At 38.6% G+C, this 27,362-nt stretch overlaps 2 long non-coding RNA genes across 4 annotated transcripts in view; both read right to left on the reverse strand.

The window, feature by feature from the left end:
- Nucleotides 1-27,362, reverse strand: part of LOC114288856 (uncharacterized) — a 161,094-nt gene that overhangs the window by 15,132 nt on the left and 118,600 nt on the right. The gene's annotated exons all lie outside the window — the stretch shown is intronic.
- Nucleotides 3,045-26,685, reverse strand: LOC145813924 (uncharacterized). Of its 2 annotated transcripts, XR_014357357.1 has the most exons (4): nucleotides 26,518-26,685; nucleotides 5,155-5,265; nucleotides 3,737-3,794; nucleotides 3,045-3,525 (listed from the first exon to the last, which is right to left on the reverse strand). It is a non-coding gene; the product is annotated as an uncharacterized LOC145813924 (long non-coding RNA). The 2 variants fall into 2 exon arrangements; XR_014357356.1 differs by lacking the exon at nucleotides 3,045-3,525 and having other exon boundaries at nucleotides 3,627-3,794; nucleotides 26,518-26,676.

Raw genomic sequence — 27,362 nt, forward strand, 5'->3', positions numbered from 1 at the left:
GATCCAATTTCCCACAAGTGGGAGAATGATTTTGGACAAAACAAACACATCTAAAGGTCTTAGGTGAAATGGAGAATCTAGAAGATGTAGACCCGAACAAAACCTGAAGAGGGGTTTGTTTGTGAAGGACTTGGGTGGTAAGGCAATTAATCAAATAAGCTGCAGTGAGAACAGCTTCCCCCCAATAAGAACGAGGGACACGCATTTCAAAAGACAAACAATGAGCCACATCAAGAAGATGGCGTTTTTTGCGTTCAGCAACACCATTTTGTTGAGGGGCATTAGAATATGAAGTCTGGTGAATAATACCATGAGTAACAAAATAACTAGCAAGACCAGAATCAATGTATTCCCTCCCATTATCAGAATGCAGGATTTTCACAACCGCCCCAAACAGGGTGCAAACCATTCTATGAAAATTTTGAAAAATAAAATACACCTCACTCTTGTCTTCCATAAGATACACCCAAGTGGCCCTAAAACAATCATCTATGAAAATGACAAACCATCTTTGACCCTTTAAAGACACAAACGTGAGGGACCCCATACATCAGAACGAATCAAAGAAAATAGAACTAAACTTTTATTCAAAGTATGAGCAAATGTAGCTGTGTTGTTTTCCAAGTTGACATGACTCATACTAAAAATCAGACACATTATTTTTCTCAAAAACATAAGGAAAAAGATGCTTAAGTAGCAAAAAAGAGGGATGTCCTAAGCAACGGTGCCACAACCAAAGGTCTTCCTTGGTGGATGGTAACTAAAGGGATGTATGAGCCAACTTGTCTGTTTGATCCAAGATATAAGACCATGTTCCTCTCTATCACTACGAATCCTCTTCCTCGTGAGAAGGTCTTGAAAAAAACGATGATCAGGAAAAAATGTCACCACTGCAATTCAAATCACGAGTAATACGACTCAAGGACAACAGATTTAACACTAAAATTGGGAACATGAAGTACAGATGATAAAGGAAGGGAAGAGGTGGCATGGATTAAACCTTTCCCTGACATAAATGAAATAGTGCCATTAGCAATATGCACTTTTTCCTGACCTGAGGAGGGTATATATTCTGAGAACAAATTAGAGGAACCAGACATATGGTCGGGCGCATCATAATCAATAATACAAGGCACAGTCTTATGAGATAGCAATGCACTTGTAGAGGAAGCCAAGTTACCTGATTTGGCAAAGGAAGAAGAGAATGCACCTGAGACAATAGCAAAGGCTAGGTGGTCTAGCAAGTGGCAAACAACAATCTCAAACTCTGAAGCAAATAATCCAGAAACCTCAGCAACCGGTGCGACAACAGGAACTGAAAATGGTGGCTCAACCATGTTAGAAAGATGGGCCCAAGCATTGGTCCCTCAGCCTTAAGACTGGCTTGACCTACCTCCTCGAGTACCAGAACGGTCTCCTCAACCACCATAAGGAGTCCTATGCAGTTTCCAGCAAGTCTCTCGTGTGTGTCGAGGTCTACGGTAGTAGTTACAAAAGAGATTATCCTTCTCAGATGAAGGACGAGAACCACGAGACACATGCTCACTATCTTGTGGAGGTGCAGAAACCAAGGCAGAACGATCAGTGGTGGTAGAAGGCAACATCGTAGAGCGGCGACTCTCCTTATTCTGTACATAAGAGAAGGCTTCCTGGAGAGAAGGAAGCACGTCCATACCAAGTACTCTACTTCGAACAAGATCATATTCCACATTTAGGTTTTCCAAGAACTTGAAGACCCGCTCCTACGTCACAAACTTCTAGTAACCAGCAAAATCTGTGGGACAGACAGGCTTGTAATCCCGGTGATGGTGAACTCTCTTTCACCTATTGCTAAGGAAGGTAACATACTTGAGGATAGACATCTCACCTTGTACTGACCTTTCAATGGACCGGCACAACTCGAAAGCCTGAGAGAAATTCCCCTTACAAGAGTAAGTAGTAGCCACCCAAATATCCTGTGCAATGTCCATAGATAGATAGCCCTCTCCAATCTCCGAGACCATAGAATGTATCAACCAACCTATGATTAAGGAGTTGGTGATCTCCCACTGATCATAACTACGTAGTGCTGGATGCCTGTATCCTTCCATCAACATACCCCATCTTCCCTTTGCTCTTCAAAAAAATAGTCAAACTTTACAACCACCCTAGATAGTTCTGACCATTGAATAGAGAGGTGGTAATTTTTAGGTTAGGGTTGAGGTTATCAGTCATAGTAGGAGGCATAATGGAACTCTCACTCTTAGGTGGCTGAGAAGTAGTGAACTCACTAAGGGAATCTACCATGGATTCTCCTATGTAACTCTCAAACACAATGCCAATCACAAACTCGGAAGATAATAGTGGAAGGAAAAACACAACTACCACTATGAAAGCATATCAGACTAAGAACTCATATAGATTTTTTTTTTTTACTACTATATATATATTAAGAAAAAGAGAACAGAGAAGAAGGTGTTATAGCTGTATGTACCACAACAAGAGTTCAATCCATTCGTTAGACACCAGTCGACCAACCAGGAGACACCAATCAACCAACCAAGTCGATTGGAAGCAGTCTACAGAGACTCCAGAAGTACCGACAGACCTATAAGGACAGGCTAGGGCTGCCGACAGACCTAGAGGAGAGCAGATGAGGCTTCGACTGCCCTGGTAGAGGGCCGACTAACCTTCAGATAAGCTGGGTGGGGTCCGACTGACCCAGACAAGGGTTTGGGTAGCCTGGGCAGTCTAAGGTTTGGGTTTGAGTGGCCTTCGGTGGAAGTGAGGTGGCTGTGAATCTGTGATTGGTGGTAGGGTCCTCTTATTGTGGCTCTGATACCATGTAAGTTTAGAGAAGAGAAAGAGATAGGGAATGAGTGAGACCTCATCCCCTTTTATATTGATAATAATACGTAACAACAAGAGTGCCAATAGGCATAAATTATGGGTTAGCCCATTACATCAATCAAGGGAAAATAAAATCAAATAAGAATAAAATATGGCAAATATTATTTCATATTCTAACATATTCTAACAATTGGTCCAATGCCAGAAAAGCAAAATGAACATAAATAATTGGTCTATTAGAAAAGACTCCTAATTTAATAATGATTTCTTTTCATGTTGCTTTTTCAATGGATCAATATATGAAATTCCACTCCAGCATTACAATGTAAAGCAAGCCTAGTCAATTGTTCCTAACAAAAGTTCATTCCTTCTACCTTATTCTCCACAAATTAACTTCAAAATGCAAGACAGTTATAATCCATTACGGTCACAAACACTAGAACCATCCAACCTTATTGAACTCTAAATCCACAACCTTTCTTGGTCCTAAAACTGGTAAAAAATCAAGTGTGGACAGCATCATCCACATTTCCCAAACTATCCTACGTCATAATTTAGTCATAAAAAAATGTGTATATGGACCCAGCAAAGAGTGTGTTTGTTACCATTGAATCCTTTGAGTAGTATAGAATGCAAGGAAAACTTATGGTTGCAAACCAATTAGTAACAGCATCAACGTAAAGCTCTCCCTCATACCTGCATCAAACAATCAACACGATGTTAAAATTTCCTATAGAATCCATCAAGTAGCAAATTAGAAGACAAATCCCACAAAATATATAATATATATAGATTGCATTGGGCATAATAGAAATGTGCAAAGCTTATAAAGCTTGTGTGTTGACTTTAAAACTCACAATGCAGCATGAGCGCAGCTTCAAAATTTAAACCTCAAGCGGAAACTCACCTAATTAGACAATTTGCAGTGTTGCATCCAGAGGGAAATGCAATGAGTGAAGGCAAGCCTGTAAGCATATCAAATGAAGTTAAAATAGGGGAAGAAGTCAAGTGCTTATAACAATAATAGTTGTTCTCCCTACTCTTTAACAAGCATAATCAAACAATATAAATGGCGAACAAGAAATTATAACATACATTGTTGTCAAATCAGGATCCGAATCATGTATTGTTTTTTAATTTTTTTGAATCGCGTATTGTATCATATCGTGTAGCGTAAGATAGTTTAATACCTTTAGAAATAGGTAGAAAAATAAATATAGTTATAAAAAACAAATATCTTATGAGAATAAACACTAGACAATGTATAATTCTATCAATTGTAAAAGTAAAGTTCCTTAAATTAAATATATACATGGAAAAATACATATTATCTTCACAAGGCATAGATTAATAATGCAAGATTCTAAAACCACATAATAGATATGTCAAAAAGGTAGAGAAATAAACTAAAAGGTACTACATCTCAGAAATAGCTTTTTTTTTTAGTAAGTTAATGAAAATTTTCGGCAACGTTAATTTACTTCAAATAATTTGAATTTTTTTTTTTCTAATTTGCTAAAGAAATTTAAGTATTTATGTAACATTCACATCGCATTATGTATCGCATATCATATATTGCATCACGTATCGTATATGTGTCATAAGATACATTTAACTTAAGGTACGTATTGATGATATTATCGATTTCCTTCTGAAAGGTATTGAATCGTAAGATACATATCGTGAATTGTAAGATACTGACAACACTGATAAGATAATGTATCTGAGAAATTTATTGACTTCATTCAATTGAAAGCATGACTAGATTCTAGAAAATGAGAGAAAGTTCTTACTAGGGAGAAAATCACATGACAATCATTTCAGCCATATATCCAGATTTACGTTCTACTAGGGATGGGCATCAACTGGGTTGGGATAGGCTTGCACTTTATGGTAAGAATATATGTATTATCCCAAGGCCCGCCCAACCTCAGGCCTAATCTAACCATCCCAAATTCGGCCATAAAAATACTTCTACATCCCAAGCCCTCACAATTAACTCAGTATATTTTTGTGCAACTCATTTATGTCAGGATGTAGTCTTATCTTTTTGGGTTTCATTTGCAGTTTTTTGAAAATTTAGTTTGCAGTGCTTAATCATCTTCATATTGCATATAACTTGTGTACATTATATGGAAGATAGCAAATATTTGGTCCATAGCTTAGGATATCAATATCTGTTGGGTGAGATTTTGTGCTGTAAAATCCCATAGATTGCTCAATGCACTATTTTGGAGGTGTATAGAGGCAAAGAGTCCTAGTTTTTTTTAGTTTCTTGGTAATTATTCTGAAATTGAAATTAAAAATATCTGATAAAATATTTACCATTGTGAAACGAAGGCTACCCTATAAATGTCTTCTCGAAAAGGTAAGTAGCAAGCTGAACTTCTCCAAGTTCAACCATTCCAGTATTTGCCATCCCATCCAACAGAGAAGCTGAACAAAGAAACAAATACCACTTCTATCAACAAGGTATCTAGAAACATAAAAAATCATAGAGAAAATGAAATAGAACCAAGTTGATCAGTCCAAACATGAAAAAAAGAAAAAGAAAAGAGAGAGAGAGAGAGAGAGAAGAATAAAGAATGATACAAGAAAACAAACATTCAACCAAGGTAAGCAATTTGTTACTTATATTCTTATAGCAAAATAACCAAGGTAAGTAATTTGTTACTTAGATTCTTATAGCAGAACAACTCCTTTCTCAATGTTCACAAGTACAAAAGACGAAATGCATATGCTTTTGCTTCCAAACTTGCATCAGAAAAAAAAAAGTCAAGAACTGCGTTGGCATTCTTTTAAATCAATGATCATAATTTATTGTTTTTAAACATGTTGATCTCGTTTTATGCTTTCCAATCACAACGCTAACTTCCAATCTATAACATGGAGAAACAGTTAAGTCTAGAACCATAGGGTTTGGCAATTTCATGACTTATATTGTAGCAAGGATGAAGTGTAATCCAATATCCATAGAGGGTTTTGGAAAGGGAAAACACATACAAGCCTCAAGAACTTGACAATTTCAAAGAGGCATCAAAGAGTCAAGGAAGGATGAACTCAAGTCATCAACAAGAAGGATGTCCAAGTGACAAGAAGACCAAAATGTATTAAATAGAACCACCTAGGGTCAAGACTTTAGAAGACATTTATGCTGGTCTTGGTCAAGATTGGTGACCATTTTGGTAAATGAAGTATGATCTCCCAGCCTTCCAAAAACCATAACTTAGGTTCTAGTTTAATCCTTGAGTAAGACCAATTTCAAATGAAACTACATTTACGGAGTTTCAATTTGAGCACAATTTTCACCCAAAACATTGTTAAAAATAAGCGAGTTAATAGTCTTTTGAAGTTGGCCCGATGTTGCTGGTGGTAAAAATCCAACCGACTTGAATGATGAACTATTCTGGCCAGCCAAACTGGGTGCAATTTGAAAAAAATAAACTAGTCATTATCTAGCCATTGGAATGCACGCATCATACATAAGTTTCTTTCATTTTAAACACAGAACTTGATGATTTGAGACCTAATATTATGTATATAAATTAGAACATATCTTAAGAGATTTGAGAGAGCTTAGAAAAAGTATTCATCATGCACTAACTATCAACAACTGGCCCAAGCTTGAGAATCTTGAAAACCAAACTTTGGACAACTTTTGGGCTTCAATTTAAGGTATAAATTCTTCCTTCTTTTTTTTTTTTTTGATTGGCACCGGGGAGAGAGCACACCCCCAAGACCCAAGGCCTTGTCACTAGGCCAACCCCTTGGGATTGTATAAATTTTTCCTGTTAGTGTATTGTTGAGACAAGTTTACCACACATTGATATTTATTTTGCAAATTGCAAAGGTTGGGGGTAAGACTTGGAATGCTTGTTTGACTCTTATAGTTTCTGGTAGTAGGCTACCCATTGTGAGTTGTGCATTGTGAAAAAGGTTGTGGGGGAACCCATTGTGAATTAAGGATTGTGGTTGAGGTTGTAGGTGATCCTAGAAACTTATTGAATTCTGAATTGAGGAAGAGGCTCAGGGTGACCTTGTAAAACCCAATGTGGTGGGTTCTAGGTATAGACTTGAAGTAGTGGGTTTTAGGTGAGCCCTTTGTGTGAAAACCTAGAAAAAATCATAGTGTTGTTCTTCAAGACAAAATATTAGGGAGGTTAGTAGGTTGTAGGTTAGCCTAGGAGAAACCTTCATCAAATCCTAGTGTAGTACTTGAATAGGAGACAATAGGTAGATTAGTGGGTTTTAGATTAGGCTAGGAGAAACATTCTTCAAATCCTAGAGATTGCCTTTATGAGGAGAAATTAGGTGGGTGCTAACATGCCCATTGTAAGTCACCAGTTGTTTGGATGAATCTGTGAGAATATTGTGCATATACGTATATATATGGTAGTGTAGTGTGTATATATTGAGATTAGGTGAATATTTTCGTTGAGATTAGGTGAATATTTTCGTTGAGATTAGGTGAACATTTTCGTTTCCTTTTTAATCTTAGGGTTAGGAGTACTAAATAATCAGATGTATCCTTTGTTTTTTGAGTCAATGGAATATACAAAAAACATTCAGAAATCATACATGGTATCAGAGCTTTGCAGTTTCTGATTTTGTGGTGGCTAGGGTTACACTTGAACTGGTTCAACTTGCTCATGATTCATTTGTTTGATCGAGTTCTCTCTTTCTCAATTGGTCTAGTACATGATCAAACTCCTTTGGTTCGATCTTTGTTCATGACTTGGGTGATCCATTTGTTTCGTCTACGAGTGCTTCGTCTGGATTCTTCGTCTCGCGAGTGAGTCGTCTCAGTGGACCCATCGAGCTGCTCGACTCATCTAGTCAACTCCTCCTCGCAGTTTGTCCTCGCAGCTCATCGTGTCTCCGTCTTGGTCGACTCCTCACTCCTCTGATTCGTGACTGCTTCTCCCTTCTCTCTATGGTCATATTTGACCATCTAAATCAGGTTTTGTTTTGCTTATATTATGGTTGACCCATCAACTTTGTTTTGAGTTTATTACGTTATGGCCTATAAGCTTTCTGTTTATTACACTGTGACCTTTCCAGTTCTAGTTTTGGATTATTAGAGTTTGACCCATCAGTCTCTTGTTTATTACACTTAGCCCAATTGGTTCTCTGTTTTTGGTTCATGAAGATGTCAAATGATAAGATTCAAGCTCTTTCTTCATTTGTCTTATTGGCTTCTACTCAGCCTCCACTGTCATTGATTGCATCTACCCATCAGCTTCAATCTTTTGCAAAGCCCAAGAAGGGGCCACTAGCATTAGATGAGTGTGCCTTCTACCATCAGAGGGGCCATTGGAAGTACCACTGTCCCAAGAAGGGACGTATGCCTACCTCGTCTTTTCAGCAATCTCAGAACCACTTCCGAGCTCCTTTCGTCGTTTATATTGTATCTGCTCCGACTCTATCAATCAGCTTGATACCTTCGGTTTTGATGTTATCTTTTCTTCATCTATCAGTTCTGTGCAGGACTGGATGTCTAAGCAGCAAATTGGGACTAGCCGTAGAGTTAAAGACCTCTATGTGGTGGAGAGCTTGCATCTGTCTATGACTACCTTTTCCTCATTTTAGTTAGGTTCTTTATCTAGTCCTTTCTACTTGTGGCATTCTAGATTAGGGCATTTATCTATTGATCATTTACGGTCTTTAACTCAGTCTGGTATATTGGGTAAAGTTTCTCCTAGTGAACTTACTGAATGTCGGGGTGTAAACTTACCAACATGACAGCATTATCTTTTCATAAAAGTGCTTCTATATCTGATACACTATTTTCTTTAATTCATACTAATGTTTGGGGCCCTTCACCTATTCTCACTAAAGGGGGTTCTGCATACTATGTGTCATTTGTTGATGACTGCACCCGTTGCACTTGGGTTTATCTTATGACTCATAAGTCAGATTTCTACCAGATATACCGTACTTTCCAGTCTATGGTCACTACACAGTTTGGGTCCACTATTAAATTGTTGCGGTTTGACTTGGGCGACGAATACTTTAAAACTGAACTCTGTGAATATTTGGCCAAATTGGGTAGCATTCACCAAACTTCTTGTACTGACACACCTGCCCAAAATGGTCAAGCGGAGCGTAAACACCGTCATCTCCTTGAGACAACTAGATCTCTCCTTCTCTCTGCCTCTGTTCCGGCTCCGTTTTGGGGTGAGACAGTTCTTACTGCTGCTTTTCTTCTCAACCGTATGCCTACCCTTCTTCTTTTTGGTCGGTCTCCTTATACGGCTCTATTTTTTCAACTTCCTAATTACTCCCTCCTTCATGTTTGGGTCTACTTGTTTTGTCCTTTTACCCCGTAAGGATAGGACCAAACTTAGTGTCCGGTCTGTCCTATGTATCTTTTTGGGTTATAATCTCACTTAGAATGGCTATCGCTGTTATGACCCTGTTTCCCATCGCCTTTATGTCTCTTGCCATATTGCCTTTCTCGAACGTCTACCTTACTTTTAGCTTCCTCCGCTCACCGCCCCAGTTTCCAAAAAGGATTTGGTTCATATTGATCTGTTTCCTTCTGAGGTCCCATCTGATGAGTACATCTCCACCGTTCCTCCTGAACTTGTTCCATCTTCTCCTCATGCTTCACCTCTGGCTGCTTCTCCTTCTTTGGTTTCTCCTCCTCCTCTGTTTTTAGTTTATTCTCATAGCAAAGCTCCTCCTCCACCAGTTGTCTCTGCCCCTACTGTTGATCCTTCTGCTTCTGACGACTCTGATCCTACTGCACCCCGATATCCTACTTGAGCGCGTCATCCTCCAAACAGGTTGAGTTAGTCTAATACATATTTTTCTGCTTCATATCGTACTTTTTTGTCTGCTATTCACTCTTTTTCAGAACCTCAGTCTTATAAGGAGGCCTGTTAGGATCCTCATTGAGTTCAAGCTATGGAGGATGAGTTGTCTGCTTTACAGAAAACTAGTACTTGGAAGTTGGTTCCTTTATCTGCTGGTAAGAATCTAGTTGGTTGCAAATGGGTCTACAAAGTCTAGACTCATTTTGATGGTTCTGTTGAGCGCTACAAAGCTCGTCTGGTTGCCAAAGGCTCCTCACAGGAGTATGGTACTGATTATGAAGAGACCTTTGCTCCTGTTGCCAAGATAACTACTATTCATACTTTGATCTCTGTCGCTACTGTTTGTTCTTGGCCTCTTTCTCAGACAAATGTTAAGAATGCTTTTCTTAATGGCCATCTCACTGAGGAGGTTTACATGCGTCCTCTCTCTAGCCGGACAAGTTTGTCACCTTCGGCGTGCTCTGTATGGTCTGAAGCAGTCTCCTCGTTCTTGGTATGATCGCTTTCAGACTGCTAGTACTGAGCTGGGGTTTCATCTTTGTGCCCAAGACTTTGTTTTATTTCTTCTCCACACCTCTGCTGGATTTGTTGCGTTATTGTTGTATGTGGATGATATGATCATCGCTGGTTCTGACTCTTTTGCTATATTTAAGGTCAAGCAACATCTTTTTCGTACCTTTAAAATGAAGGATCTGGGCCCATTGCGGTATTTTCTTGGTATTGAGGGCGCTTCTTCTCCTAAGGGCTACTTTCTATCTCAGCCCAAGTATGCTAATGAGGTTATTCATCGGGCCGATCTTACTGACACTAAGATTTCTGATACTCTCATTGAGCTTAATGTCAAGCTCAACACTATTGATGGTGTTTTTCTGGATGATCCTACTTTATATCGAGAGCTCGTGAGTTGCTTAGTCTATCTAACGGTTACTCGTCCTGATCTTGCCTATGTTGTTCATGTGGTTAGCCAGTTTGTCTTTGCTCCTCGCTTCACACATTGGGCTGCGTTGGTTCGGATTCTTTGCTATCTCTGAGGTACTATATTTCAAGGTTTACTATTGTCCTCTACTTCCTCTCTGGATTTGATGGCCTATGCTGATCCTGATTGGGCTGGTGATGTTACTGATCGCAAGTCCACATCTGGTTTCTGTATGTTTCTTGGCGATTCCTTGATCTCTTAGAAAAGCAAGAAACAAATTGTTGTTGCTTGCTCCACTGCCGAAGTTAAATATCGTGCTATGGCTCATGCTACTACTGAAGTTGTCTGGCTTCGTTGTCTTCTCTCTGACTTAGGCGTCCCTCAGTCTTCTCCGACCTTCCTCTATTGTGACAACCACAGTGCTATTCAAAATGCACATAACAATGTCTTCCATGAGCGAACCAAGCACATTGAGATTGATTGTCACTTTGTTCGTCAGCATCTATAGTCTTGCTCTATCTCACTTTCTTTCGTCACTTCGGCTCTGCAACTTGTTGACTTCTTTACCAAGACTCACACTGCTGCCCGATTTCAATTTCTTCTCGGTAAACCGTCCGTATTTTCTGCTAAAACACCTTGAGAGTGTGAAAATATTGTGAATATATGTATATATATATATATATGGTAGTGTAGTGTAGTGTGCATATATTGAGATTAGGTGAATATTTTCGTTTCCTTTTTAGTCTTAGGGTTAGGAGTACTATATAATCAGATGTATCCTTTGTTTTTTGAGTCAATTGAATATACAGAAAACATTCAGAAATCTTACAAAATCATGGATGCTTCACCCAAGAAGGTTGGAGAAGAGTGGCCAAACCACTATATATTATTTGTTGATATCTTTACAATCTTGCTCTTTATTTTAAATATGTTCTATGTATGAGATGAATGTATGCATTTGAGCCATCATATAAATCTCTATAATTATTTATGTGAATGATCATATATTTCAAAAGATCATGTGTGTGTACAATTGTGATCAATTCAGAATGGAGTCAGCATCCTTCCACTGAACTTGATTTCACATAAGTACTTTTACATTAGACTTAACAATAAAACCTAGCTCTAATTAATCAACTAAAGCAAATTAAAGATATTTGAGATAAATTAATTAGAAAAGTAAGCACAACTTGACCCTTTGATAGATATATTTCTATAATTCAATCAGATATCATAAGCGTAAGTAATAAACTCATGGGGTGTAAGACACATTGAATCACTTTCTAAGTTTAAACATACTGAATAGTTAGAAAAATTGAGATTGGTCATTGAGGACTAGTGAAGAAAAAACAAAAGAACTGTCCTATCACCCCCTTCTAGGCCATTTTCATAAACACAAAATGAGACACTATGACCTGCCAATTCAGGTTGGTTTTCCATAGCAATCAACTTCTGCATGAACCTTAAAAAATTTCAAAATTCCTAATTTCAAAGTGGTCCAATTATATAATATGCATTGAGTTGTATCAAGAATTTTACTTGCCTTATTTCATGTTATGTTTGTTGTGCCAAACACCATAACGTGAAATAATCTCCTATCCTCAAGTTATATCCTTCTAGAAAATCATATCATAGTATTAGGATTGAAACAGAGCAACTCATTGATTCTTTCCCAATTAAAGGAAAAAGCCGAATGACGCCAAGGAATTCTTTCATATTTTCTCTCTTTTATGTTGTAGAATAGTTAGCAAAAATGTGTATGGATGTTGGATTGAACATTGATAATTGATATGATGTTATACAAGAACCATGGACAAATGGTAAAAAGGGCATCCACATGAAAGGGCACTCCTTTAGTAGCATTCAACTCCTTGGTTGATATGTGAGACACTATTTCAAGTACCACCTCAGGTTTCCCCCCAACCCCCTCTCAAACACAACTCAATTCAACTTATCCAACTCAACAAAGCCTTGTGCCATTTGTGTCGGATGGGTATGTAAGTTCCACTTAACCATTCCACTCTTTCAAGGTATAACTTTGGTTAAATCACCAATCTACATTTTAAGGTTATGATATTATCAAAATCAATGGATCTTTGATTCTGATAATATTTAAGTGTAATTTTATGGATTTTAGGAATTCATTACAAAGAAAAAATTTAACAGCCAACTGAAGTTGGGCAAATGTTCAATGAAAATTTTAAAATATTGTTTTGCATAGCGCTTTCAACCACCAAAATAATGGAAATAAAAGGTAAATTCAAGGGAGCAACATTATTATTTTTTTACTTCATCATGCAGCTAAGAATTGGCTTTTTAACAATTTTATGTTTTTCCAAAACTTTATTTAAAAAACTAGGGATCTTTTGCAGTTTATTCCCAAACCATAGTTGCACAAAGCCGAAGCGAGGGCTTGGGCGGGGGCAGGAATGTGAGTGGAGGAGCAAAGGCCCTATAGAAGAGTTTTTTGTTGGGAGCAGAAGCGGGGCAGTAGTGGGGGGCCGGGACGGGGGTGGGAGCAGGGTTCCGAATGATGAGCAAGGCCCCCATAGGAGTTTTGTGCTATTAAGTCCCAAACTATGTGAAAGCGCCATTACTAAACATGCTTTTAAATTTCCTCATTTGAAATTAGATTTGGAGAAGTGTGCTAATAATTGAAGTGTAGAGAAAGCGTGGTTGCTGACCACACTTTTTATTAGAAACGTGGTTAGTAATCATGTTTCCACCAGAGTTTGAATATAAATAGGAAACTAAAACGCATGGTTACTAAACATGCTTTCAAGAAAAACATGTTTAGAAACTATATTTTCAAATAGTTTGAGAAGTAAGTTCGATATACCTCTAATTTTTTTTAATATGTTTAAAAAAACCATAAAATGGTTAAAGAGCCCTAAGAATTTGTTAATGACTTCAAGTAAAATTCAATCTGAGTGGTTAATAATGCACGCAACGCAAGTATGGTTGTATTGGGTTATGCAGCTCTATTACGTGGATCAAGCCCTATGGCAATGTTTGTCTAGCTCTTGAGGAAAATCATGGCCTAACCAGCTATTACACTGAAGTACAGTTTAGTATAGTATATTAACAAACATTTAATGAGCAAAACTCAAAAATTACCATTCATCAATTTGACACAAACATGTTAAACGAGTAAGAGGCTAACACACTCCACCAACGTGACTCTTTTAAGCACAAAGCTTTCCACTTGAAATTTCCTAAATTCAATACATCAATTCTACTTTTTGGGTTTTAGCTAAGTAAAAATTATAAGAGTTAAATGTTATTTATGGTATTGGCTTACGGCATTTTTATCCTCTGACATTTAAATATATGCAAAGTGCCCTCATGTGATTTTGACCCAGTTTGTACTTTACCTCCCTACTGTTACTAATTTTGTCCAAATTGACAGATTTTGTGTCACACGAGCCTATTTTAAGAGTTGGCATGAAAAACAAAGAGTCAAAAGTCAAATTTTAGTGTAAAAAGACAAAATTTTCATTTCATTCTCTTCTTCCCTGTTTGAAAACCCTAACCCTAACTCACCCACTCTCTCTCACCTATAGCGATCCCGGTTTTCCCTCCATTGGTTATTGTAATTCGGACTTGGTTCCGTAGATGTCAGTTGTTGTATTTGTTTCTTTTCGTCCTTCGATACTTTGTATTTGAGTTATAGGATGTTTTGGGCAGGATGGTTACAGGTTGGGTGTGTTTGGGAGCAAATGGTTGCTGCCCAGAATTTTGGTCCTTCGCTCGAGCGAGCCTTTTGTCGCTCGAGCGAGCTCTGTGTTATAGATCCTTCGCTCGAGCCAGGGTTCCTTCGCTCGAGCGAGAGTTGAGTTTTGTATCTGGTGGCTCGAGCGAGGAGTCCTTCGCTCGAGCTTGCATCTGCATCTGGTTCTGAACCTGAAGGTTACAATTCTTCGCTCGAGCGAGCGAGGTTTATGTTTTGGGTTTCTTCGCTCGAGCGAGCATTCTGTCGCTTGAGCGTGCTTTTGGGTTGCAGACCTGAAACTTTGAATTGTTGCCTCGACCGACACTTTCTTCGCTCGAGCGAGGGTTCTTTGTGTCTGGTCGCTCGAGCGACCAATCCTTCGCTCGAGCGAGCCTGTGTTATATCAGTAGACAGCAGCGGGATTACACTTCACTTTTTCATCTCTTTTTTCACTCAAACCCTAGATCTGACCTCTCACTCTCTATATATACATCTTCTCTCTAGGGTTTCATCTATTTTTAGTGTGTTTCTACCCTAAGTTCTTTGTAAGAAAGGTAGAGGGTCGCGAGGGCTTTGTTTTAATCTGAACAATAGTGGATTTGGAGCACTTTAGTTTTTCCTCATCTACTCCTTTGGGCTTCTAATTTCGAGGTAGGGATATCCTACTCCTTCTTATGGGTTTTGACTTAAATATTTGTCATTTTGATTTGTTGGTGTTGTTGGGTAATTTTGGAAAAGTTAGGGTTTGGTTTGTAATTTATAAAAGAGGGGTTTTGTGTTTAATAACTCCACGTGTATTTACAGACTTGGAAATTTGAGTTTGAGATTTAAATTGGTGAAATTTGGTCTTAGGACCAATATTTGAGAAAAAGGGAAAATGCCCTAATTTTTGAAATATAATTAATTTAGGGAAAATGTGGAAATATGAACTTGAGTTGATATCCATGAAATTGGGAAAATTATGATATTGAAGGGTGTAGTTGGATAATTTAATCACTCATCCATGAAAATGTCGACATTTTATCGGTTGATAAATTTACTATCTGTTTAGAGATAATTGATTTGGGCTATCGGTGGAGGATAGTCTTGATTGTTGTAGACACTGCATGTTGATTAGGGAGAACTGAAACTAGTCGAACTTGTTATGTCATTGAATATGATGGTTAGATTAACACAGCAAATATGTGTATTGATTGATTATTGTATGTGATGAAGTGCTGAAATACATTATATATGTATATTTGTTAGGGAGGAGATAGGGGATGTACTCCAGTGTGTTGGAGGAGATAGGGGATGCATTCCACATACATATGTATTCATATACTTTAACACATTATTTATGTATTTTTGTTTGGGAGGAGATAGGGGATGTACTCCATATGTGTTCATATACTTTAACACATTATTTATGTATATTTGTTTGGGAGGAGATAGGGGATGTACTCCATATGTGTTCATATACTTTAACACATTATTTATGTATTTCTGTTTGGGAGGAGATAAGGGATGTACTCCATATGTGTTCATATACTTTAACACATTATTTATGTATTTTTGTTTGGGAGGAGATATGGGATGTACTCCATATGTGTTCATATACTTTAACACATTATTTATGTATTTTTGTTTGGGAGGAGATAGGGGATGTACTCCATATGTGTTCATATATTTTAACACGTTGTTTGTGTATCTTGGTTTGGGAGGAGATGGGGAATGTACTCCATATGTGGTTATATGCTTAAATACATTGCGTATGTATCCTTGATTGGGGAATGATGAGGGATGGACTCCATAGATAACTAAGCTGGCTAGAATGTCCGGGGTGAAAGTCCCGAAACCTTATAAATTGAAGTGCATGAATAGAATTGTTAATTGGAGTATTAATTACATGAGATGTAGTCTCATTTTGAATCATGGATAGCGGAAGTATTTATAGCGATCCCGGGTTTACCCTTGTTGTACAGTGATCCGGACATGTGTCCGGAGATGATAGTAGTTGATTATTACCTGGTGTACATCCTTTCTTACTTTGTATTTGAGTTATAGGATGTGTTGGGCAGATTTGTTACAGGTTGGTTAAGACTAGAAACCAAAACTAGTTGCCCAGATTTTGGCCTGTCCGCTCGAGCGGGGGTTTTGGCGCTCGAGCGGGAGTTTCACCCATCCAGTATTTCCTGTGCAGTGTTCGACGCTCGAGCGTGGGATTGGCCGCTCGAGCGGGATTGTGTGAGTGCCGCTCGAGCGGGGAGTTGGAAGCTCGAGCGGGAGACCTGTCTGCAAAAGTTCTGGGAGCGTGCATCCGCCGCTCGAGCGGGATTGTTGATGCTCGAGCGGGAGTCTGTGAGTGACGCTCGAGCTGGGAGTTTGACGCTCGAGCGGGGCGACTTTTATATAAATCCGAGATCCGACTTTTGGATCACTTTTTCAAGATCTTTTCTCTCTCCTACTTTTCCAAAAAGCCATTTTCAGAGCTTCTCACTCTAAAACCGGCCCTTCTCTCTTAGATTTGATCTAGTAGGAGATGTTTTCTCACCTTGGGCCTTTACAAAAGTTGTGTTGATCGTTGAGGGCTATCTTTTAATCTGAAAATTTCGAGTTTTGGAGCACGTTGGGTTTTGTCATCTTCTCCTTTGGGGCTCCGAATTTGAGGTAGGGATATCCTACTCCTCTTTATGGGTTTTGTCTTTAAATTTTAGTATTTTGAGATGTTGGGTTGGTTTGGTAATTTTGTGAAAGTTCGGGACTTTTGTGTAATTTTACAAAAGTTGGGGTTTTATTCATAACAAACCTAGATGCATGTTTGGCATAGAGAAATGGAATAAATATTGAATCATTGATGAAAATGGAACCTTTTTGTGAATTATGGTAATTTGCCCTAATTGGTTCAATTAATTAATGCCTATACTTAATTGAAGAAAGCGAGGAATAGAATTGAGAATGTTGAAATTGGGAATGTATGGGATTAAAGAGTGTAGACGAATCTTCTATTGCTCGTCTAGTTGTAATGTTGATATATTATTTGTGCATTTATTTCCTGTTTAGAAATAATTGCTTTGGGCTACCGGTGGAGGGTAGTGTTGACTGTTGTAGACAATGCATGATGATTAGGCAAATTAAAACTAATCAATCAGATGTGTCATAGAGTATGACGGTTGATAGAATGCATTAACTTTATGTATTGAGTGATTGTGTATATGACCAATGTGTTTATATGCATTATGTGTAGACGTACGTATTGATCGATGTGTGTATGATTCTGTGTTTATATGCATTGCTTGTTTAGGGGAAGATGGGGGATGTACCTCTAAACCGGATAGGATTGGGAGGAGATGGGGGATGAACTCCGTAGACACAGCTCATATGCTTGTCTAGAGAAGTGAAGATACAACTCATATGCTTATCTTTGTGAAGTGTAGATATAGCTCATATGCTTGTCTAGAGAAGTGAAGATACAGCTCATATGCTTATCTTTGTGAAGTGTAGATATAGCTCATATGCTTGTCTAGTGAAGTGTAGATATAGCTCATATGCTTGTCTAGTGAAGTGTAGATATAGTTCATATGCATATCTGTTGGGAATGTGGGTACAACTTATATGCTTATCAGTGAATGTGGGATATAGTTTTTATACATATCTGTTGAGATGATGATAGAGCTAACATGCTTATCTGTTGAAAAAGGGAAAATGATAGGTAACTTGGACTCATGAGTTGTATGACATAAATATGTGATTTATGTGAAAGTATCAGTGTTGGCCATCTATCAATTGCTAATCTTTTAGTCATTGTTCATGGTTGGTTTAGTGTATTTCTACTGGGCTGTGGCTCACCCTATATGGGAATATCATTTTCAGGTACAGGTAGCATGCCACCTCCAAGGACATAGCTTGGGAGGCTAGAGGCGGACATACTTTTGTCGTTTTACTTTTGATGTATTACATGTAAATTCAAGCCAAGGGCTTAATGTGTAAACGAGTTAGTACTCTTTTGTTGTAACCAAGTGTTAACTTGGAAAGCTGTAAGCCCGTAGGGCATTTTGCTTTTGTTGTTAGCATGTAATACTTCTGTAATGAAACTCTGATGAATAGAAGAATGTGGTTATTTCATATGTTAATGAATGTCTTACTTGATGGGTTTAAATGTTATTTTTTGAGGGCGTTACAACTTGGTATCAGAGTGTACCGAGTTCGAATACTTTGGGTACGTGGGAAGTGATTAGTATCACAATGGGTTTGTCTCGCTTGATAGATATTTTGATGTAGTGTCATATGTTATGTGTTTAACTGATAACATGTTTATGTGTTTATTTGGGTATGGGATTTAGTTTCTCGGATGTTGATTGGATCCTTGGGTTTCTGGGAGTCTTGTTGGAAAGGCACTTGATCAATGCTGTTTCTGACCGGAACTCTAGTAACGCCTCGGGACTATCATTATCCGGAAATGAAATTCGTAAGTGCTTATGTGTTTATGTGCTTACGTGGAATGAATTACAGTTGTCCATGTATTAGGACGTGAGTGTTTAGCTTCGGCACATGTATGAGTGCGCTAACGTGTCTCTGTTACTTTTACTAGGATGCCTAGGCGAGGAAGTTGTGATTTCCCTCCTTCCGCTCGGGAAGAGTTGCGGAAACAGTTTGTGGAGTTACGCCAAGGTACTACACCTTTGGTGCGATTCGAAAGATGGTTTGCTAACCTGTCGAGGTTTGCTCCAGAATTGGTGGAGACGGAGGACATGCGCTGTTTTGAGTTTGAGAGTAAGTTACGTGACGACATCCGTGTGAGGATAGCGGGGTCTTGGCAAAAAAAATATAGTGTGCTTGTTGAGGCAGCTGCTCATGTTGAGGCAGCGGTGTTAGCTATGGGACAAGATAGGGAGGAGCCCAAGGTGATGGGTGTTGGCCAGGTTAGGAAGGAAACCATCGTGGGGACTCCTACGGTTTATAGGTATTCTAGGCCCAGTAAGAGGCAGAAGGGTTTTAACCCACTACAATTTCAGAGAGCTCAGTCTGGCTCTACTCTTCTAATACCAAGTCCAGATTCGGGAAAGGGTGAACGAAAGGTTGTTACTTGCTTCAAGCGTGGTCAGCTGGGCCACAAGGTTACGGATTGCCCACAGAGGAAGGGGGCAGGGTTAACAGTTCAACCAGGAGTTGTACCACCAGGATCATCTCACCAGCCGGATTTTGGGCCGATCAAATGCTCAGTGGGGAGGCAGTTGTTGGGGTCTTCATCAGCCCAGAGTCTGAACCAGTCTCGTGCTCAGGCACCGCCTATATGTTGGATGTGTAATCAGCCGGGTCATATTCGGCGTTTCTGTACTCAGCCGGGGGCTTCTTTAGGGGTTTTACAACATAGCCAGGCTCAGTTTCATTCGACTGGGCAGGAACAATATCGTTTTGGTGGACTAGCAGGCCAGATTGCGAGGGCCTCGGTAGGGTCGAGTTCCCAAGCCCCAGTTGGGGAAGTTTGTAGTTGTTCCAGGTGTGGACAGAGGGGACATGTCAGTAGTTCTTGTCCGTGGTTAGTAAACTCGTAGGTTGTCTTGTGTTTGGAGATGACCAGTTTTGGCGGTCCAGCGAGGGACGGCAGTGGTGGTAATACCGAGGGGTTGGTTTCTTTTTGGCTAATCCGTTTTGTAATTGGTGAATTATCGTTTGTAATCATTGGGATCTGTTGTGTAACCAACGTGTTTTGGGAATGTTGAAACATCTAAACTGTTTGTTTATATATATGTATACATATATGCTTGGTCTGTTAATTTCCTCGGATTGGGTGACTTGGAGCATTGTGTAGCTTTAAAGTTTTATTGACGTGATAAGTTGCTGTTATACCATAAAATCTTTGGTAAATGCATTCTTGTGCGTGTGTTTTGGTTTGGGAAAAGTGAGGACCGTTGAGCTGTGTTTTTACATTTAGAAGGATCACAGAGGGATGTATATCTTAACCAGAAGTGCAAGGAGGGTGAGATTAAACTTGATATAATATGAACTTAACATGGTGTTTTGCAAGGGCATAGCGCATAATCTTGTTAGAATTAGACTTGTATTTTCGTGGTGGGTAACGTTGCCAAATTGGCATGTGTTGTGATTGGTCATCCGATAGAGGGAGTGTTAGTCCCTATATAAGGGTGTGACTGTTAACATCGGGAGTGGTGCGTTTTGAGCAGCTGGTGCTATATCTCGAGTAGTAGCTTGGGTGCTTCCTAAGTTTCTGGACTTCCTTACTTTGATCGAAAGTGGTAGGTTTGTACCTTAACACTGGTTGGGTCGGGAGGTGCTGTCGTGAGGATTGATTGGGTGTATAACCCGTAGTTTGGGTGTGGACCGTGAGTCGAGTCACCGTAGTAAAGTCTTTGCGGAAAAAGGTTTGGAGATATTAATGAGAGGGCTGGGGGCTTTTGCTCCTCTGGGAATTTAGAGTAGTGCATCTTTGAAAGCCTTGTCGACAACATGTGGCAGTGTCGGGATTGGTTCATGGTGGTTGTCTAGTGGTAACATTGGCTAGTGGCGTGGCACGGAGACTGGGTGTCTTGATGGTACTCTCGAGATGAGTGACGAGTAAGATGTAGAGTAACGAGTGGACCCTATGAGTTATTGAGGAACTCGGTGTGGGAGTGAGAGGGCTTGCAAAATAAGGAGGTTTTACCTAGTATGGTTGAATGTGTTAGATGTGATGGTTTCGAGAGTTGCGCGGTGTTGGTAAGACTATGTGAGATTTGTATCTCGGGTTAGTAGAAATGGTACCGGTACGTTGGTTCGTGTTTTAGGTCTTGCTAGTCAGTGAGCCCGTGGTGACCCCATCGGTTGTATAGGGGTAGTGTTCGTATTGTGATTGGTTATCAATTGTTGGGTTTGGATTGTGAGTGGATGCTTGCAGCATTCATTGAAGGTAGAGCAGTTCGTGTTCTAAAGTAATGAGTATAGCGTTGGTCAAAGTGGTCTTTCGTGTTTGGGTTGTTGTGATTGAGGGTGACCATGTCGGTCTTTGGTCAAGGAAGTGAGCAGGCATGCTAGATAGCCATGGTGGGGGATGGTGATTCCCTTAGACGCAGTGTTGATGTGGTTCGATTTTTGGGAGGTCCGGTGAGATTCCAAAATTTGTGGTTTGTGTAGAGAACTCCGTGATTGGAGTCAGTGGCTAGAGTGGCACATCAGTGTGTGGATTACTGAGTGTAGAGTTTATTGAGTTGATTAGTCAGCTTATCGGTAACGGGTTTCCGGTTGGCATTGGTCACCTTGAGTTTAGTCTCGTTGGTTGTAAACTTTGTATGTTGATTAGAGAAAACTGAAACTAATCAAACATGTTTTGTCGTTGAATCTGACGGTTGGGATAATACATCCAATATATGTGTTGATTGATCATTGTGAATGATTGGCCTTTATACATTCTGTATGTATGATGTTTGGTTTGATATTGATACATCACTAAAATGTATATCATTTGTGTGTTAAAGGGGGGTATTGTGGGGATGAGATGTGATCTCATTTGGTTGTTGGCCAGGTCCTGAGCCGTATTTATGACCTTCTTTTTGTAAAGGGAGGCGGGATAAAATTGCAAAATCATGAATTTCTTATACCTTATGTGTTGATAATACTGCTATTATTTCTATTAACTATTATTATAGAAATGTTGTGTTCCATGTTGGTTGTGGCATCACCATGTGAGTTATGGTTGTTGATAGTGTTATTTTGGAAAGAAATGGAAAACAAAATCTTCCTAGTGTTTGGGGCCATCTAAATGCATTGTTGAAAAGTTGATTCAAATTCAAGGATTTTAAAGAATTTCAGATTAATCTTTTTGGCAAATAAACTGTGGATAACTCCGCATTCTGGGTAACACCGTATTTGTGACAAATGTTTACAAAGCTTTTGAGTTTTCGTGTGAAAAATGCAAGATTTACTCTGGAATGTTAATGTTGAAAATTTAAACATCTTTGAGAAATGCCTCTTGAACAAGAAAATGTTTTCTTATTATCTACTCTAAAGATTTGCTTTGGTCGTGTTGTTGAGTAGTGACTTAGCTTGGGGTGCTAGTCGGTTGTTGGTGAATTGTTTCGGGGGAGATTTGGTTTGTTGAGGCTTGCGTACCTAAGGTGTAGTCGTTTAGAATGTGTTCCCTTGGTTAGTATCTCTTCCTTAGTAAGAGTGAGTCGGAGGTTGTTGTGAAAGTAATTTCTTTCCTTGGGGCTCGGTCGTTGAATGCTCTGTGATCAATTAGCCTTCTGTTATGGCGTATCCTCAATTTCGGGGATGAAATTCTTTAAGGGGCGGAGGTTATAGCGATCCCGGGTTTACCCTTGTTGTACAGTGATCCGGACATGTGTCCGGAGATGATAGTAGTTGATTATTACCTGGTGTACATCCTTTCTTACTTTGTATTTGAGTTATAGGATGTGTTGGGCAGATTTGTTACAGGTTGGTTAAGACTAGAAACCAAAACTAGTTGCCCAGATTTTGGCCTGTCCGCTCGAGCGGGGGTTTTGGCACTCGAGCGGGAGTTTCACCCATCCAGTATTTCCTGTGCAGTGTTCGACGCTCGAGCGTGGGATTGGCCGCTCGAGCGGGATTGTGTGAGTGCCGCTCGAGCGGGGAGTTGGAAGCTCGAGCGGGAGACCTGTCTGCAAAAGTTCTGGGAGCGTGCATCCGCCGCTCGAGCGGGATTGTTGATGCTCGAGCGGGAGTCTGTGAGTGACGCTCAAGCTGGGAGTTTGACGCTCGAGCGGGGCGACTTTTATATAAATCCGAGATCCGACTTTTGGATCACTTTTTCAAGATCTTTTCTCTCTCCTACTTTTCCAAAAAGCCATTTTCAGAGCTTCTCACTCTAAAACCGGCCCTTCTCTCTTAGATTTGATCTAGTAGGAGATGTTTTCTCACCTTGGGCCTTTACAAAAGTTGTGTTGATCGTTGAGAGCTATCTTTTAATCTGAAAATTTCGAGTTTTGGAGCACGTTGGGTTTTGTCATCTTCTCCTTTGGGGCTCCGAATTTGAGGTAGGGATATCCTACTCCTCTCTATGGGTTTTGTCTTTAAATTTTAGTATTTTGAGATGTTGGGTTGGTTTGGTAATTTTGTGAAAGTTCGGGGCTTTTGTGTAATTTTACAAAAGTTGGGGTTTTATTCATAACAAACCTAGATGCATGTTTGGCATAGAGAAATGGAATAAATATTGAATCATTGATGAAAATGGAACCTTTTTGTGAATTATGGTAATTTGCCCTAATTGGTTCAATTAATTAATGCCTATACTTAATTGAAGAAAGCGAGGAATAGAATTGAGAATGTTGAAATTGGGAATGTATGGGATTAAAGAGTGTAGACGAATCTTCTATTGCTCGCCTAGTTGTAATGTTGATATATTATTTGTGTATTTATTTCCTGTTTAGAAATAATTGCTTTGGGCTACCGGTGGAGGGTAGTGTTGACTGTTGTAGACAATGCATGATGATTAGGCAAATTAAAACTAATCAATCAGATGTGTCATAGAGTATGACGGTTGATAGAATGCATTAACTTTATGTATTGAGTGATTGTGTATATGACCAATGTGTTTATATGCATTATGTGTAGACGTACGTATTGATCGATGTGTGTATGATTCTGTGTTTATATGCATTGCTTGTTTAGAGGAGGAGATGGGGGATGTACTCCGCGGTTTAGGGGAAGATGGGGGATGTACCTCTAAACCGGATAGGATTGGGAGGAGATGGGGGATGAACTCCGTAGACACAGCTCATATGCTTGTCTAGAGAAGTGAAGATACAGCTCATATGCTTATCTTTGTGAAGTGTAGATATAGCTCATATGCTTGTCTAGAGAAGTGAAGATACAGCTCATATGCTTATCTTTGTGAAGTGTAGATATAGCTCATATGCTTGTCTAGTGAAGTATAGATATAGCTCATATGCTTGTCTAGTGAAGTGTAGATATAGTTCATATGCATATCTGTTGGGAATGTGGGTACAGCTTATATGCTTATCTGTGAATGTGGGATATAGTTTTTATACATATCTGTTGAGATGATGATAGAGCTAACATGCTTATCTGTTGAAAAAGGGAAAATGATAGGTAACTTGGACTCATGAGTTGTATGACATAAATATGTGATTTATGTGAAAGTATCAGTGTTGGCCATCTATCAATTGCTAATCTTTTAGTCATTGTTCATGGTTGGTTTAGTGTATTTCTACTGGGTTGTGGCTCACCCTATATGGGAATATCATTTTCAGGTACAGGTAGCATGCCACCTCCAAGGATATAGCTTGGAAGGCTAGAGGCGGACATACTTTTGTCGTTTTACTTTTGATGTATTACATGTAAATTCAAGCCAAGGGCTTAATGTGTAAACGAGTTAGTACTCTTTTGTTGTAACCAAGTGTTAACTTGGAAAGCTGTAAGCCCGTAGGGCATTTTGCTTTTGTTGTTAGCATGCAATACTTCTGTAATGAAACTCTGATGAATAGAAGAATGTGGTTATTTCATATGTTAATGAATGTCTTACTTGATGGGTTTAAATGTTATTTTTTGAGGGCGTTACAGTATTAATGAGTCGAGCTGTAGTTTCACCTAAATTGTTTGGTTCGATAATGAACCATATTGAGGAATTGAATTGGATAAATAAGGGAAGTGGATGGTGGCATGGATGTATTTGTTGTCAGGAGATGAGAAGGGTATGAATTGGTCTGCACGTGTTAGTCATTTGTCGAATGATAATGTTTTAGTTATTTCTCATATTGGGTTTAGTTTATCTCTATTGGGCTTTAGCTCACCCTTCTTGGGACACCATTTTCAGGTGCAGGAGACGTGCCAAGTTCAAGATCTTTGCTTAGGAAGTTTTCGGAATTGAACCACTTTGCTATTTGTTTTATTGATTACATATAAATGCAAGTCGAGGGCTTTACTGGTAAAAGAGTTAAAACTCTTCTTATGTGTAACCAAGTAGCAACTTGGAAAGACGTAAGCCCGTAGGGCATTTTATTATTGTTGTAAACATTTGTTACTTATATGAAATACTCTTTTGTAATATTAACTCTGATGTATGTATGGAAAAGTGACCTATCTTTCATTTATATAGAACTGTTAGATGTTGGATTTATGAATTATTTTGAGGGCGTTACATCAGAACTATCCCCCCCATCTCTCCCACCATCCCCCACCTCTCTACCACGCCCACCACCTCCTCTCCAGCACTACTCGGGTTTCACAAATTTCTTTCACGAATAACTTTCATTTATTTACAACATTCATTGCAAAAATTGTCTCAAAATCACTAATTATAGAAACGTAAGCAAGTTCTGACAAAATGGAGGTGAGCTTGAAGCAAAGAAATATTTTGTTCTTTTTTTTTTTTTTTAAATTTTTTTTTAAGGAAAAGAATCGACAAAACAAAACAAAGTGTAGATCACTGCACCTGAATCATCTTTGTTTTCCTTTTTTCTTTTTTCAACCAATCTCTTCAAGTTATTTGGATTTCGAAGTAAACAATATACATATAAACAACACACATGCATATCTACATACAGATCACTCTATATATACATTAAACATATATATACATAATTTCCTTGGTTTGAATTTCAAATTTAAATTGGAAATTCAAAATCAAATTCAAATGTGTATCATGTGATATAATGGGATTATTGGATCTTAAAACCATGATTTAGGCTGGTTGTTATAGTGGGTTGAAATTCAAACCCAAAATCAAATGTGTATCATGTGATGCAGTGGGATTGCTGGATCTTAAAACCATGATTTTGGCTGGGTGTTACAATGGGTACTAGGGAGTAAGACAGTGTTATAGTATTGAGTTGAGGGTGTTCAATTCTTTTTGCAATTTTTTGAAAACATTGTTATTTTAGTTCAATTTATGCATAGGTAAAGTGCTTTTAAGGTAAAACCACAAGGGGGCAGAGCAGAATTTACTCAATGATAAATTACAATTCATTAAGAACAAACCCATTAATCCCCAAAAATGCAGAGTACCTTCATTGATTATTACCTAATACTATTACATACTGCAATAATCAGCTGGATAATCCAATCAATTCAACGCAAGGTCAAAAGAACCCATTTGATTTCTCTACTGGGGTTTTGAAAATCAGAACATAATCAATATGGTGTTTCAATCTTCAAAACTCCATAGGACTAGTATCCATATGAATACATATATGTATATATATAAACTAGGAATCAAAATCCAAGGAGCATCCAGATATCATCAAAATGTGAAAAACCCAATATAGTACCTTGTAAATGAGAGAGAATTGGGATGAAAACGAGATTGTCTAAGACCTCCACCAAACCCGCTAATCTGGGACTGGACAAGAGTTGACGAACTCCACGAAGCTTGCCACTCTCTCCAAAAACCTCTCTCTTCTCAAAACAATGGGTGGGTGAGGCGTTAACGGTTAGGCAGTAGTTAGAAATTTTTTTTTTTTTTTTTGTGGGCCCGTTTGTTTTCAAAATAGAATGGGAGAGATTGATAGCGGCAATGGTTAGCGAAGGGATTAAGTAAAATTATATTTATTTTAATGGTAATTGTTAATGTAGGGATTGTTAAATTATTACCCTATAAAAGAAATAAAAAATATTAAAATAAATAAAATTAAGATTTTACTTAATAAAAAATACAAAAATATTTAACATTAATGTTAAAAAAAATATCCAATAGGTAAATAAAAAATAAAAAAACCTAATCTCATGGGACTAATTTCTTAATATTATTTCCACCTCCTTCATCTCAATCCTAACACCAACGTCCATTCCTAATCCCATAGGATTATGAATCCCCTCTCCATCTCCCAAAACAAACACAACATATAGTGGGCCACACCTCTATCTCAATCTCAATCTCACCTCTATCTTCCAAAACAAACGAGACCTTGGTGCTTTTATTTTCTGTCTCTCTAGTAACCAAAATTTCAGCCCCCGAATAAATTATGGCCTTGTTTGGATAGTTGATTATTTTAGTTGGGTATTTTTTGGTTATTTTAATTTGGTTAAAAAAGTTGTATTTGGAGTATTAGTTGGCCGTTTTTTCTGTAATTGATTTGATAGTTGTGAGAGAAAAAATGAAATGATTATGAGTTAT

This window comes from Camellia sinensis, chromosome 15 (assembly GCF_055761805.1).
Source record: "Camellia sinensis isolate YWXY chromosome 15, ASM5576180v1, whole genome shotgun sequence".
Lineage (NCBI taxonomy): Eukaryota > Viridiplantae > Streptophyta > Magnoliopsida > Ericales > Theaceae > Camellia > Camellia sinensis.